The 9495-nt window shown below is 43.0% G+C and overlaps 1 pseudogene; it reads left to right on the forward strand.

Annotated features, from left to right (window-relative positions):
• The first annotated feature begins 1202 nt into the window (after positions 1–1202).
• On the forward strand, positions 1203–1671 carry LOC110584839 (annotated as a pseudogene).
• Positions 1672–9495: the final 7824 nt, after the last annotated feature.

Here is a 9495-nt window from a genome sequence, read left to right on the forward strand (position 1 = left end):
TTAGCACTACCTCATCTCAGTACATGCTTGCAGCTTTCGGGCCCCAAACCTTGGAGGGATCCTTGACTCCTTCCCTTCATTCCTCACATTCAACCATCAGCATATTCTAGCAGTTCCAGCTCCAGAATACATGCCGAACCCATCATTTCTCCCAGTCTCCATTGGCCCAAGCTCCAGCTCTCCTCCTGGATTCGGGCAGTAAGGCTCTCCCAGCTCTGCCCCTGCCTCCACAGGAGTCTGTTTTCAAGACAGATGCAGACGTGATCCTCTGGTCAGGAAACCACATCATGTCACACCTCTTCTCAAAATTCCTAGTGGCTCCTCATTCCCCTCCAAGCAAATGCCAAAGTCCTTCCACTGGAGAACCAGCTGAACAGGCACAATCTGACTGCCGTTATCCCTTCCACTCCATCTACTTCAACCCTTCAACCTTGCCCACTCCCCTTCGGCCTGCTTGGCCTGCTTATTCACTCTCCAGCCTGCAGCCCTGAGTCCTTTGCACTCCATTGTTCCCTCTACTGGAAGACTGTTTCTCCGGGGGTCTACCAGGCTAACTCCATTCCCTCCTTCAAGATTTTGCTCACATGGTAGCTTTTACAGAAACTTTCCTGGACCATCCTATTTAAAATTGCAACCTTCTCACACCCCCAGAACTTCCCATCCACCTCCCCTCATTCATGGTCTTTACGTCAGCATCAGACATATCATATACCTCAGTTTATTTATTAGTGGCTTGTCTATCCCCACCCACGTCTGCTAGAGTGTAGCCTCCATGAGGACAGAGATTCCTGCCAGTGTTGTTTGTCACTGAGGTCCCAGAATCTAAAAGAGTCCTTGGCATACAGTAGATGATCAATAAATGTTTGTTGATCATGAATGAGTGCCTGACAAATGGTAAAATATATATATATATATATATATATATATATATATATATATAGTGTGTAGTTGTTGTCATATTATTAATCGGGATTAAAACCCAAGTTTTCTGACTCCGTATCTACTATAGTGAGTTGAATAGTGGCCTTAAAAAAGATATGACAAAGTCTTAACCCCTGGATTTATAAAGATGACCTTATTTGGGGAGTTCTCATGAATTCTCCCAGGAACCACTGCTCTTCCTCTTCCCCTAAGCGGCCTGAGGTGACCTCTGAAAATGGTTCGCTATTCGCTTGACCCAAAAAACCCTACGAAATAACACACGTGAAACTGCCCAGGCCATCAAGGGTATGCATAGCCGAAAAGCCACCAAGTATCTGAAAGATGTCACTTTACAGAAGCAGTGTGTGCCATTCCGTCGCTACAATGGTGGAGTCGGTAGGTGTGCCCAGGCCAAACAGTGGGGCTGGACACAGGGTCGGTGGCCCAAGAAGAGTGCTGAAGTTTTACTGCACATGCTTAAAAATGCAGAGAGTAATGCTGAACTTAAGGGTTTAGATGTTGGTTCTCTGGTCATTGAGCACATCCAGGTGAACAAAGCCCCCCAGGATGCGGCGTAGAACATACAGGGCTCATGGTTGGATTAACCCATGCATGAGCTCTCCCTGCCACATTGAGATGATCCTTACTGAAAAAGAGCAGATTGTTCCTAAACCAGAAGAGGAGGCTGCACAGAAGAAAAAGGTATCCCAGAAGAACCTGAAGAAACAAAAACTTATGGCCCAGGAGTAAATTCTGCAGAATAAATGCAAAAAAAAAGATGACCTTAGTTGCTAAAAGGCTCTTCGTAGATATAATTAAGAATCTCAAGATGAGATCACGCTGAATTTAGGGTGGACTCTAACTCCAGTGACAGGAGTACTTATCAGAAGAGGAGAAGATGAGTGATGTGAGGAGGGCGGCAGAGATTGAGTGATGTATCCACGATCCAAGGAACCCAAAGGATTGCCACGTAGAAGCTGGGAAAGAGGCATGGAACATATTCTCTCTCAGTGCCTCCAGAAGAAACCAACACTGCAAACACCTTGATTTTAGACTTCTAGGCTCTGGACTGTGAGAAACTAAATATCTTTTGTTAGCTATCAGGTTTCAGGTAATTTGCTATGGCTGCCCCAGGAATCTAATGCATCTCCTGGGACACCAAAGTTGTCTCTGGTTTGTCCTAATAATCTGGACTTGACCTTATTTTGCCAGCTGGCCTCAGCCTAACTACACTCCCTTTTGCACATGGACAAGCATGCTGGCACAGCCTCAACTCCAGCCTGTTTTGGCTGCTTCCCTCTCCAGCCCAGCCTGGCTTCCAGTCCCGACACTCCCCAAGCTTATCTAGACCGGGGCTTGGTACTGCTGCAAGTTGCTGATAAGGCTCTTTGGTCCTGTCTTTCTGCCCATGTTTCCAATTCCTGTCTCCAGACCTGGATATGATACAGCATCTGGAGTGAGGACAATTGCACTCCCGAGCCCCAGCCCGTCTGTGGGGCTGGCTGCAAATCACCCAGGGCTCCATACCTGCTGGTGATCTCATCGCTCCTCAGAACCCATTGGCCAGACTGCATTAATAAAGTGCTGGAAGTACCTTAGTTTCCTGTAACTTTTTCCAGCCTGATGTCTGCTGTGATGTTTAATTTATGTTGTAAGAAATATAAGAAGTGCACTCCTTCCTGCTTAAAAATCTTTCCATCCGCTGAGGTCTCCACTGTTGTTCTTGTGCCATGGAGACAAAGTATCAGGAGGAAGATTCTGTCTGAAACCAGAAAGGTTTAACAACACCCTCCTCCCAACAGGTTGCAGCAGCATCATTTCAGATGTCCCAAAACCTCTAGATAAATACCCCCTTACACATACAGGTAGCTGAATTTCAAAACCCCTTTCTTCCTAACTGAAGAGATGGATTTCCAAATGCCTTATGCCTCCTGCTAAACAAGCTGTCGTTTCCTTCCCCCCCAACCTACTCTCATTTTTCAAGTCTCCCCCCCAAGCCAGGCAAGATAAAGTAGAGACGCCTCCCTCCTTCCCATAATTCTTTATACATGCACTGAGCGGTAAGCCATCACTTCATGGAAAACAAATAAATAAATAAGCAGAGTACTCGTCAAAGGGAAATATTTATCTCTTTGAAAAGGTGATAGCTAAGGAAAATAGTTTCTTGTCTGTGTTGAAAATTTTCAGTCCAAAAAAGGAATTCCATTCGAGGGAACCAAAATGTATTGAGTACTTCTCTGTACCTAGAGTAGTTCAAGAAAGGCCAGCTCCCCCTAGCATGCAAACTGCTGAAGGGCAAAGACTTATCTACACTCAGTGTAGCCCTAGGGCTTCAACTGGTCCCAGCACATAGTAGGTGCTCAATAAATACACGATGAATGTTGAATCCTTAGGAAAGATCCTGGAAGAAACTTCCAGAAGGTATCCCCAAATTCCAAAGTGGCAAGACCTCTTTGGGGTCATCTAGTCTATGCCTGAATTTTTATTAATGATTGCAATAGCTGGCACTTACTGTTGAGTGCCAGACACTGAACTGAGCATTTTAAATGTATTGCCTTATTTAATCCTATCCCTATCCTTATTATGCATATGAGGAGATGAAAAGTCAGAGAGGGTAAGTAACTAACCTAAGGTCACACAGCTGGGGAATGACCAAGTCAAGATTTGCACTCAGTTCTTTGAAGCCAGGGCCTGTTTTCTTTAATTCTGTGCTCTATTGTCACTTTTTTACAGTTCCATAAGCTGAAGCCAAGAAGGAGGAAGAGGACACCCTAATTTTGCACCCTAACATGTAACAGAGAGGGCTTAACCTTGGTGTTACTGGATCTCTAACTCAATGTTCCTAGTATAGGACCACACTGCCTCTTATTTGTGAAACACGGATTTAAAAACTTCAACTCTTTTCAGAAAAAAGTGCTTTCTTATCTTGCTACTCTTTCCTCTGGGGTTGAGAGAGAAATCTGGTTGATGCTTTTAAAGAAGAAATTTAAAAATCAAAAAATTCTTCTGGGAAAAGGCAACATGTTTGATCATTAAGAGAAAAAAGACTTTTATTCACATAGAAAAAGTTAACCTGTTTAAAATACTAATATACTGTTTATATACTGCCTTTCTTCCAGGAACTGAAAGAGTTTAATATAGCTCATTAATTCTTAGACTATTTCTGTGAGGGAAGAAAGCAAGCATCATTATCTATATTTTAATATGAGGAGGAAACCGAAGCATAGAATCAACTGGAGAGTCGGGAAACACAGCCAATTCAGATTCCAATCCAACAGTAAAAGACATGATCATTAAGTCACATTATAGCTGGAATGTTCATTGGATGTGGATCATTTCCCTGAAGTACATTGATCTTTGTTGAGTACTCGATGCCTCGAGAAGCCCACGGTGTCATAGCATTCATCAGTGAACCGTGTGATTTATAGAATTTTTCTGGAAGTAAGAGTCAAAATAAGTGATACTCAAACTTGAGGGTGCATGAGAATCACCAGGAGGGAGAAAACACACATCGCTGGGCCCCACCCTCAAAGTTTCTGATTCAGTAGATCTGGAGTGGGATCAAGAATCTGCAATTTCACAAGTCCTGGCCCATGGACCACACGTGAGAACCACCCATCTAAAATGGTGGCCAGCACACGTGGTCCTACTGGAGTCAAGCATTCAGACATGGGAGTAAAGCTGTATGGCTTTTAGTCCTGGCTCTGCTAATTTTCATAATTCTTTTATATTTCTATTTTTTCTCTTGAAAAAACTGGAGATTATGATAATAACTTTACCAGTTTGTGGCAGAGAGGGAGCGGTCCATAATGGTTGGCTACCCTCATTTTGTCATGATCCAGACTACACATGCATAGCAATCTTCCTTGATGCTACAGAGCCCTCACTAACAAGGTATCATAAATTAGGAAATATCCCTTCTAAGAAGTTGGGCAGTCCCTAGGGAAATTAGCATCAGGCAGAAATCTTAATTATGAGAATGACCATTAAACTCATAGGTCCTGAAACTTTGATCAATGGGTATATTGCTTTAGGATACAAACTTCCAAGACTTGCTTTACAAGTCCCATTGCAAGGGTAGAGACCCTAACTCTGATACACTTCCAGAGACTTAAGTAACAAATTATCACTGTTAATGATGCTGGAGAGGATAACTGTGTTTGATGGAGGTATATTCCCTAATACTTAACTCTGAATTTTAAGGAAAGAGATTTTCCTCTGTTCCTAGGCTATGGTTGTTCCCCACTTAGAAGAAAGGATGCTATGCACATCACGCTGAATGATAACGGTGTGCTAAATTTTTTAGCCAAGTTTCCACAATTCTTCCAAGGAAATGAAGGATTTAGTACTATGTGTTTAAATCAAATCACCTATAATCTCCATCGTTTGCCCCTTCAAAGGCGTAAGGGGGGAATTATTCAAATAATTTATGCAAAACATTCATTTCAAGTAGTTAATAGGCTTCATGTTGTTCATGGCATTTTATGGATGCAAACGGGAAATGCTATGAATTTGTAAAAAGTTTGTCACACAGTGCTCATTCAGCAGCTCCTAAATGTCTGATTCTACACTTCTCCCTAAATTGCATCCTTCTCCAACCTGCAAGGGTGAGTGCACACCCTATCCCTGATCACTATGGCAGGGCATCAACTTCACATCTTTGCGCACAAATCGGATTCCCAAAGGGAAGTGCAAAAACTGGTCCTCAGTTATAATACACAGAAGTCATGTAGTTCACTGGCCTCTAATGAAGGACAACACAGGTATTCATGCCTGTTTTTTGCCCCTTCCCTTGAATCTAGACCATCTCTGGGACCAACAAAATGTAACAGAAATGATGATGTGCCTCTTTTGTGCTTACATTTGTTTTTTTTGGGGGGGGGGTTGTTTGTTTGTTTAAGATTTTATTTACTTGAGAGAGAGAGAGCAAGCGAGAGAAAGAGCAGGGGAGAGGAACAAAGGGAGAGGGAGAAGCAGACTCCCCATTGAGCAGGGAGCCCTATGCGGGGCTCAATCCCAGGACCCTGGGATCATGACCTGAGCCGAATGCAGATGCTTAACCGACTGAGCCACCCAGGCGTCCCTGTGCTTAAGTTTTAAGAAAGTCTATGGCTTCTGCTTTTGTACTGTGGGGGAAGCCTGCTATTGGGTAAGACCTGACCATCCTAAAATGGCCATGCTGTGAGAAGTCCAACCTAGTCATGTCGAGAGGCACATGTGGATGAGATCCAAGGCCCGCTGACAGCCTGCACCAACCTGCCAGCCATGGGAACGAGACCGTCTTGAGAGTAGAGCTTCCAGCCCCAGTGGAGCAACTGAACTGTGACTTGGGAGCACATGAATAAAATCGTTTTTGTATAAGCCTCCAAATGTGGTGTTATTTCATTAGGCAACAACAGATAACAAAAAGCGCTAACTCAAAGAATAGCCCAGCCCTGTTCAACATATGCATACTGTGTAAAAATTCATGTTGATGCAGCCTTAACCAGCCCACAATCTTTTTCTGGTGCTTTGTAAAACATATCGATTCCAAGTGAGCAATTATGCACACGTTATTTGATACCAGTTTCTGATAACAGTTTTCTTTTACCATTTTGTTCTTGCCCCTTTTGGTTTGATTTTTATATCAGGAAGAACCCCAAGAAGAGTTGGGATTTTTTTTTTTATGTCACTCTGACAGTCCAATAATCTAGGCCTGGCATTTAATTACTTCTTATTCATGGTTATCATAAAAGTATCAGAAAAACATCCAAATGGTCAAATACACAAAAGGGATTACCTGATTGACCTGATGGTTCTGTGTGCCTTTAAAATTGAAAGCACGTCAGTGCATTTGGGGACTGTGACCCATTCCATCGTCCAGCTTTATATTACCTGCCTTGGCAGAAGTACACATTTCTGTAGATTATGGAGACAACTACGTAGAGTCAAAAGTTCTAATAATTCATCTGTAATGCCATTCAGAATTCTACCACTCGTCTTTTCAAAATGAAAGAAAACACATGAAATCCAAATGCATAGATCAGCAAACGGTAACTACGTAAATATTTTGTAAAATTTCATTTTGTTCTCCTTTAAAACTTGAGGGAAAACTCACACACACCCAGTTGTAACAACCAGAGACTTCTTTTCAAAGGTTCTTAATTTTCTATGAAACCATTTCTCCAGATTCTCATGCACCCTCTTAATCTTTCTTCCCCCCAGAGGATAGCAGGTGGTTACATCAGCTGTTTGCTAATTCCATCCTGCAACTAGGGAGACTGGAATATGCATTAAGGCTGTGTGTTTACCTTTGCAACAGTGGGGTTTTCCAAATCTTCTGCAAACAGATCCTTTAACCTCAAGGTATATTTTCTGGGAATTGAATAGGAGGAGGCATAAACCTACAAGGAAAATGAACTGCACTGTTTGCATGGCACATTTCGTCTTCTGCTGCCTACAGGGAGGTGGAGAAAGCACGTTGGGTAGAGATTCAACTTGCGCTCAGACTGCACTTAATTACGTGGCTTCCTGGGCAAATGACTGCATGATGGAGCCTCAGCCTCCCCACCTGTAAAAAGAGAATAGTGATACCTCCCCATGAATGAAGCAAAATAAACAAGATGTTTGAGAAAGCACATTGACATGTGCTCTACAAAGTCAAAGAACTGTCATCATTGTTGCTATTATTACTATATTCTTAATCTCCCTAAATATGAAGAACAGCAACCACGTGTTGACTATCTGTTATGCTCTCTTGGCACGAAAACATCGTTACTTGCGATGGTAGTTGTATGATCTCAGACAAGTTATGCTTTCCTCCTTAAGCCTCTGTTTCCTCCCCAGCTGATATGATGGAGTAGTTGTGAAGATTGAGTGGAATGACCTTGGAGTGTAGCTCTGATGACTTTTGCACTCTACCCCAGGTACCAACACTGACCCTAGACCCTGAGAGCTCCAACCAGGGCTTTACCACCACAGACGGTTCTCCTACTATTGTGTTCCTTTTGCATCCAGCTTCCAACATGGAGAAGCTGCTGTTGATATGCCGCCACCCTGCCTCTTATCCCCCCAGCCCAGCTCTGAGCTCACCTGCCACGACAGTGGACAGTTCCTGGCAAGCTGGCCACCTTCCATCTTGAATGTCTTTCACTTTGCCACCTGGGACTTCCTTTGGTGCCTCAGGAGCTCACTTAGCCCATGCCCTGGGGAAAACATCAACCAATGATGTACAGAAGCTAGTAGATAAACAGCCAAGCTTCTCATTGAGGTGCTTCTAACTTGTTTTCTAGAAGATTCCTCAGATGGTGGTCAAGAATATTGAGACTCAGCTTTTTATATCTGTAACCTGCTCATCAACACTCCTTTTAACAGCCTTTCCTCTATGCCTTCTCTCAGTTTCCCCATTCCTTCACTGAAGCTTCTGGGTTTACTTCCCAAATAAACAAATAAGCCAAAACCATGGCTCAGGGTGTGTTCTTGGGAAATCCCAAACTACCAAACTATACAAAGTTTGGGGTGGGTGTGCCCGATTCACTAAGCGAGTCATTAGCCCGTGCTTTCGCTATAAGGCAGACTGGAGAGCTGCCTTACATTTTCAGCTTCTACTGAGACCAATCATGTCACTTCTACCTCTGTAGCAGCCTTATTTTCTGTACTCTCCAAGCAGGTGAAGTCTTTTTAGATACATATACTAAAAAATTAACAAATGTCTCCTATTCATTATTTCTTTCATCAACAGAAGAAAGTACACCTAGCTTCATAATTCCTCTGGCATGTAAATATCTCGTAAAAATGTGGGTATCATCTTTATCTTTACAGCAGGGGTTCTAAAAATCTGTTCATAAGCCCTCATTGTACTTCAGCTCCCTCCTGTATCCTAATGAGATTTCTATGGCTTTTTTGGTCTGATGTTCGATTCAACCAGCAGACTCCCTTTGTGTTAACCCAAAGCCTAGAAGAATGAGTCATTGCCTTTGGTCCTCAACTTTCCTGCAATCTAGTTAAGGAGGCCATCATGTGTATATACAGCTCTGATTCAAGGTGGACCCTGCCTAATGCTGTAACGTAGGGACCAAAGGCAGGAAACTGGGAAAAGGAAGGATTTGTTTCCAGTGAGAGCAAAAAGCTTGGGCATTTCACCATTTGCAGACTCTGGCATCTCTCAGAGATAGGCAAGATGACTAGCAAAAGCCTCAGCACTAATCTGAAAATGTGCAAAAAGTCCTTTTAGGCCCTTCAAATAAGCTATAGCTATGAGAGTGTTTATATGAGTGACACAGTTTGTCATAGATTTACAGGGAGCTCCTTGGGGAAACTGCCAAGTGGTTACCCAAGTGAGTCCCTGATTAACTGCAAGGTCAGGGCTGGTTCATGTAGGGAAGATGGCCCTGTAATTGACACAATGTTGAAGCTCTGGCAAAACAGGGAGTTTGCTCAGGAGATTTGAATTGATGGTCATATTACACGTATTTTCTTCCTGCCTGGGGAGAAGCAGCTTTTTATTCACAAAAATAGGACTGACTCATCTTGATGCAGCGATGTTTTCTCTTCTTTTAAGCCACAACACACAACCACAAAGTCAGGAGCTGGTTT

Source organism: Neomonachus schauinslandi, chromosome 1 (genome assembly GCF_002201575.2).
Source record: "Neomonachus schauinslandi chromosome 1, ASM220157v2, whole genome shotgun sequence".
Lineage (NCBI taxonomy): Eukaryota > Metazoa > Chordata > Mammalia > Carnivora > Phocidae > Neomonachus > Neomonachus schauinslandi.